Source organism: Nerophis lumbriciformis, linkage group LG06 (assembly GCF_033978685.3).
Source record: "Nerophis lumbriciformis linkage group LG06, RoL_Nlum_v2.1, whole genome shotgun sequence".
NCBI classification, from domain to species: Eukaryota; Metazoa; Chordata; class Actinopteri; order Syngnathiformes; family Syngnathidae; genus Nerophis; species Nerophis lumbriciformis.
In genome coordinates, this window is record NC_084553.2 from 44,636,764 (window position 1) to 44,641,438 (window position 4,675).

Below are 4,675 nucleotides of genomic sequence, written 5' to 3' on the forward strand. Positions count from 1 at the left end.
CAACTCTTAAAATGTAATCATAATTTTTTCCAGCACCCCCAAAGCTCATATTGTTCTTGTTTTTGATGAATTCAATGGGAAGTTGTGACAGTATGATCACTTTTACAGCATCTTTGTATGTACCGTACGTATATACTGTACATCAAGGTGAAAAAGGCTGACAGTGTTGTTGAGTGACAAAAATGTGTGCTTATGTGTCCACAGTGGAAGTCACTCTCAGCGTCGGATCAAGCAAAGTATTACCAGCTAGCCGACGTTGAGAAACATATCCACCAAGAGATGTACCCAAACTGGTCCTGCACAGACAACTATGTAAGTCCACCATGGTCATGTTCAAGAATGAAGATGCTTCTATCAGTTCATGTTAAGTTTTCTTCATATATATGTGTCTCTGTTAAAGGGCAAAAAAAGAGGAAGCAGATGAAAAAGGTCTTGACAGGAGAAGAATGTCCATGTGGTTGCCACTGTGGGACACAATAAAAGAAAAGGCAGACCTGCCAACAGGAATACGCTTGTACACCTCGCTGCTCTCTAGGTACGCATTTTGTTGCATTTGGCCGGTTTTTGTTTGGAATTCGGTCCTCTTGTCTCTTTAATTTTCATTGTTTGCTCAGGTCAAAGGAAGCTGACGAGCTAAATAGTCAACCAGGGGTTAGGTTGATCTCACACGTAACTTCACACGTTCAACGCTGATGAAGATAAAAACAGGGGTGTTCAAAATGTGGCTTAAAGGCCATTTGCAGACTGTAGCTCATTCTTTGTTGGCATACAGCATACTGTAGATATACTCCAAAAATGAGGAAAAACAAAGTCAAAGTCATTATGTAACAAGAAAAGAGGGGGTTGGAGTACTCATAAAATGTCTTTAAGATTGGCAGATCTGAAATTGTGCTGCGGTTAGACAAAACCTACTAAGCAAAATGTCCTTTCTTCCATAGGTAAATTCATACAAATTCTGGAAAGGAAAACACAAGTGTGGTTCTTAATCATGGATTCCAGATAGTCCTCAGATTTGTTGGATCTTCTTGGGTAAGACATCATAGATGTAAATGTTCTGTTTTTGCATTGCACATTATTATGGTACACTCTTTTAGTGTATTTACGGTAACGCCCAGCATGCATTGCTCTATGCGCGGGCTCCGGCGGGAAGTCGGTGATGTTAACGGCAGTGGCCGGTTTGTTATTGTGTTCCCTGAACTTAAACTCAGTAAAGTATACGCATAAAAAGAAGAAGGTTGTCGTCATTGAGTTAACAATAGACAATACAACCTAATGCATACATTACATTTAGCTTAATTAATGCATAAAGAGCTTAATAAACGCTGGGATCTCCCCTTGGCCCCATTCAGATATACACACTTAAAACGTTTTTTTTATACCGATAGCTATTTGTTGTTGTTGTTGTGTCCACAAATATATTTTAAATACCAGCTAACCTTTTCAGCACACCTTGCAATCATCAACGTCGACGACCAGTCGCTGCCCAGCCAAATGACAGGAAGCGAGCATGTTAACAAGCAGGTAAGGCTGGACAAGAAAAAAAATCAATTGAAAAAAAAATAAATTTTCCAAAAAAATAATCTTATTCCTCCTCTTCTCCACCTTCCATGATTCATCAGTGAACAGTCTCTGAGTGGCCTGCCCATCACCTGCATGCTCCCACACACCGGTAAGAACTTTGACACACATACAAAAAGTCACTTGAAACTCTGCAGTTTATTGAATAAAATATTTAATTGTAGTGTTAATTAAAAATTTGTTTCTAGGACGCTGCAGTTCTCAGCACAGATTTTAGTTATATTTCGATGCAACTTCAAACTGTCAACAACCTATGCGTCTGCACGTACAGCTGTCATGCGCGATTTTGTGCACTTCCAGATAGGAGGAGACTGGGGGGACAATCAGCCTGGTCACACAAGATTTAAGTAACACAGCTTTAAAGGGGAACTGTACTTTTTTCTTTTTTCTTTGCCTATCGTTCACAATCATTATGAAAGACATGACGACGGATGCGATCAAAAGTCAGTTTACAATCCCGCCCACATAGCCCTTAGAAAAACATCCAAACATCTCCATTGAGACATGGTCATGTTCAACACTGAAGATGCTTCTATCAGTTCATGTGAAGTTTTCTTCATATATATGTGTGTCTGTGTGTTACAGGGCAAAAAGAAGAGGAAGCAGATGACAAAGGTCTCGACAGGAGAAGAATGTCCATGTGGTTGCCACTGTGGGACACAATAAAAGAAAAAGCAGACCTGCCAACAGGAATACGCTTGTAAGCCCCGTTGAATTTGGCCGGTTTTAGTTTGGAGTTCAGTCTCCTTGTCCTCCTCGTCGAAGGAAGCTGACGAACTAAATAGTCAACCAGGTTTAAAGTTGATCTCACACGTAACTTCACACGCTCAACGCTGATGAAGATAAAAGCAGGGGTGTTCAAAATGCGGCCTTGAGGCCATCTGCTGACTGTGGCTTAATTTTTATTGGCCCACAGCATATTGTAGATATACAATTTTACTTAAAAAAATTAGAAAAAAAACGTCAAAGTCATTATCTAACAAGAAAAGAAGGGGTGGGAGTACTCATGAAATGTCTTCAAGATTGGCAGATCTGAAAATGTGCTGCTGTTTGACAAAAGCTACTATCAAAATGTCCTTTCTTCCATAGATAAATTCATACATCTTTTTTCCAGTTTATGGAAAGAAAAACTTCATGCATTAATGAAGCTAAATATATTGCATGTATTAAGAGCTTAATAACAACTGGGATCTCCCCTACGCCCCATTCAGATATCAACACTTTAAATGTTTTTTGTGTAGCTATTTGTTGTTGTTGTGTCCAAAAAATACATTTTCAACAACCCTACTTATATCATCAACAATTAAAGAAAGTCGTTTTAAGAAATTTCGAGTTACATAACTTTAGGTAGACACATAAAAAATTCATCCCAATGTACAGTTCTGCCCTTTGTGTTAACATTCTAACATTGTATGTATATCATTTTAATATCTGCTCTCCCTTCAATGTTTTTATATTTTATTTTTCAATTGACTTAACAGTTATCAAAACATTTCAAATGCCAGGTCATTTTGTTGTATGGAATTGTAAGAAGACATCTCGAGAAGATGGTTAAACCTTTTTGCAACACCAGCATGGAGCTGACGGCAGAGAGGCTACTGGAGAGGAGGTGAAGTGGTACGAGCTCCTGATGCCGCTCCTCCAACCAGAGATGCAGATGGACGTCCTGGACAACTATCAAAATCATTCACCACCATCTCTACAAGCAGGTAAGGGTGGGAAAAACAAAACATTCAATTGAAAAAGAAAACTAAATTTTCTGAAAATATGTCCTATTCCTCTTTCTTCTCCACAGTACATGAACCGTCAGTGAACAGTCTCTGAGTGGCCTGTCCATCATCTGCATGCTCCCACTCCACCAGTAAGAACTTTGATACACACATACAAAAAGTCACTTGAAACTCTGCAGTAAATGAATAAAAACAATTAAAAGTCGTGTTAATGATGATGCATACAGTTTATCAGATTTTAGTATGCAGTGTTTCCCAGAGATTGGCAATCTATTTGTGGTGTTGTGGGCGTGGCCAGGGGTGTGGTAAAACAATAAATGCATTTCAACTTACAGGCGCAGTCACCAAACTCTGTGGAAACCAATATTTACCGCTCACTTATTGGCCGAAAAAGCAGAGGCGCGTATCCTGCGCTCAACTCCCTCCTCGTGTATCGTCGTAGTGGCCAACCCTTGGACGTCCGTCTCCCCGCCAGTCGCAGCGTTGCTCCACTCGCCGACGCCATCTGACTCTTCTTTGCTGGCTGCAGGGACTCATGGCTTGGACTGGTGGCCGTCCCTCTGGTTCTTTGTGGTTGGGCCGCTGTTTTAGTGACCCTCTGCCAGGTCCACCTCCCTTTGTTTTTTGGGGTGGTGTGTTCCTTTCATGATCCCACAAGACAGTTTGGAAATTATGTTTACTGTATTTTGTATTATTTTCTACCCAGCGCAAAGCAGGGACAGTTCTGCATCATTGGCATTTGTGCATTTTACTTTTTTAACTGTCTCTTTTTTGCAACTCCATTCGGCATTCCTTGTTTTTTGTCATTAAATACGTTTTTATCTTCACTTTGCCATCAGTCTCTGTTTTGTTTGTTGTCACTTTGCAAGCAGTACTACCAGAGTGTAACAACATTGTTGATTGACATCTTTGTGAGTCACTGATGGTCGAGTGGTCGACTCGCCTGGTTTTAGTGGCAGACAGCGTGCATTAATTCTCCAATTTGTATCTATATGTCTATGTAAGCCTTCCATCTGAAGTCAGCTGGGATAGGCTCCAGCTCCCCGTTTTTTTCAAAGGATAATGTAAGACAGGAGGAACCGTTCCCTCATGACTCAAATGGCAAAAAACTAAAATATATTCTCTTTTGGTTTTTGGTTAGGCTTCTCTTTTGTCATCCATTCTTCTGTACTATGTAAAAAACAGAATTGATCAAACACGGATGGTTAAAGAATGGCTGTGTGTTGGTATTGATGCTTTTATTTTGCTCCTACTGTGTGGAAAGCTATAATGCATATCATTTCAAAGCTTCTTCTAAAATAAAATCTTTTTTTTTTAATAAACACCTGTTGCTGTTGTGTAAAAGGTTTACAGTCCGACTTATCATT

General features: G+C 39.8%; 1 long non-coding RNA gene across 1 annotated transcript; it reads left to right on the forward strand.

The window, feature by feature from the left end:
• The first annotated feature begins 3,114 nt into the window (after positions 1-3,114).
• Positions 3,115-4,090, forward strand: LOC133608351 (uncharacterized). The gene is made up of 3 exons (XR_009815577.2): positions 3,115-3,287; positions 3,374-3,439; positions 3,644-4,090. It is a non-coding gene; the product is annotated as an uncharacterized lncRNA (long non-coding RNA).
• The last annotated feature ends 585 nt before the right edge of the window (positions 4,091-4,675 follow it).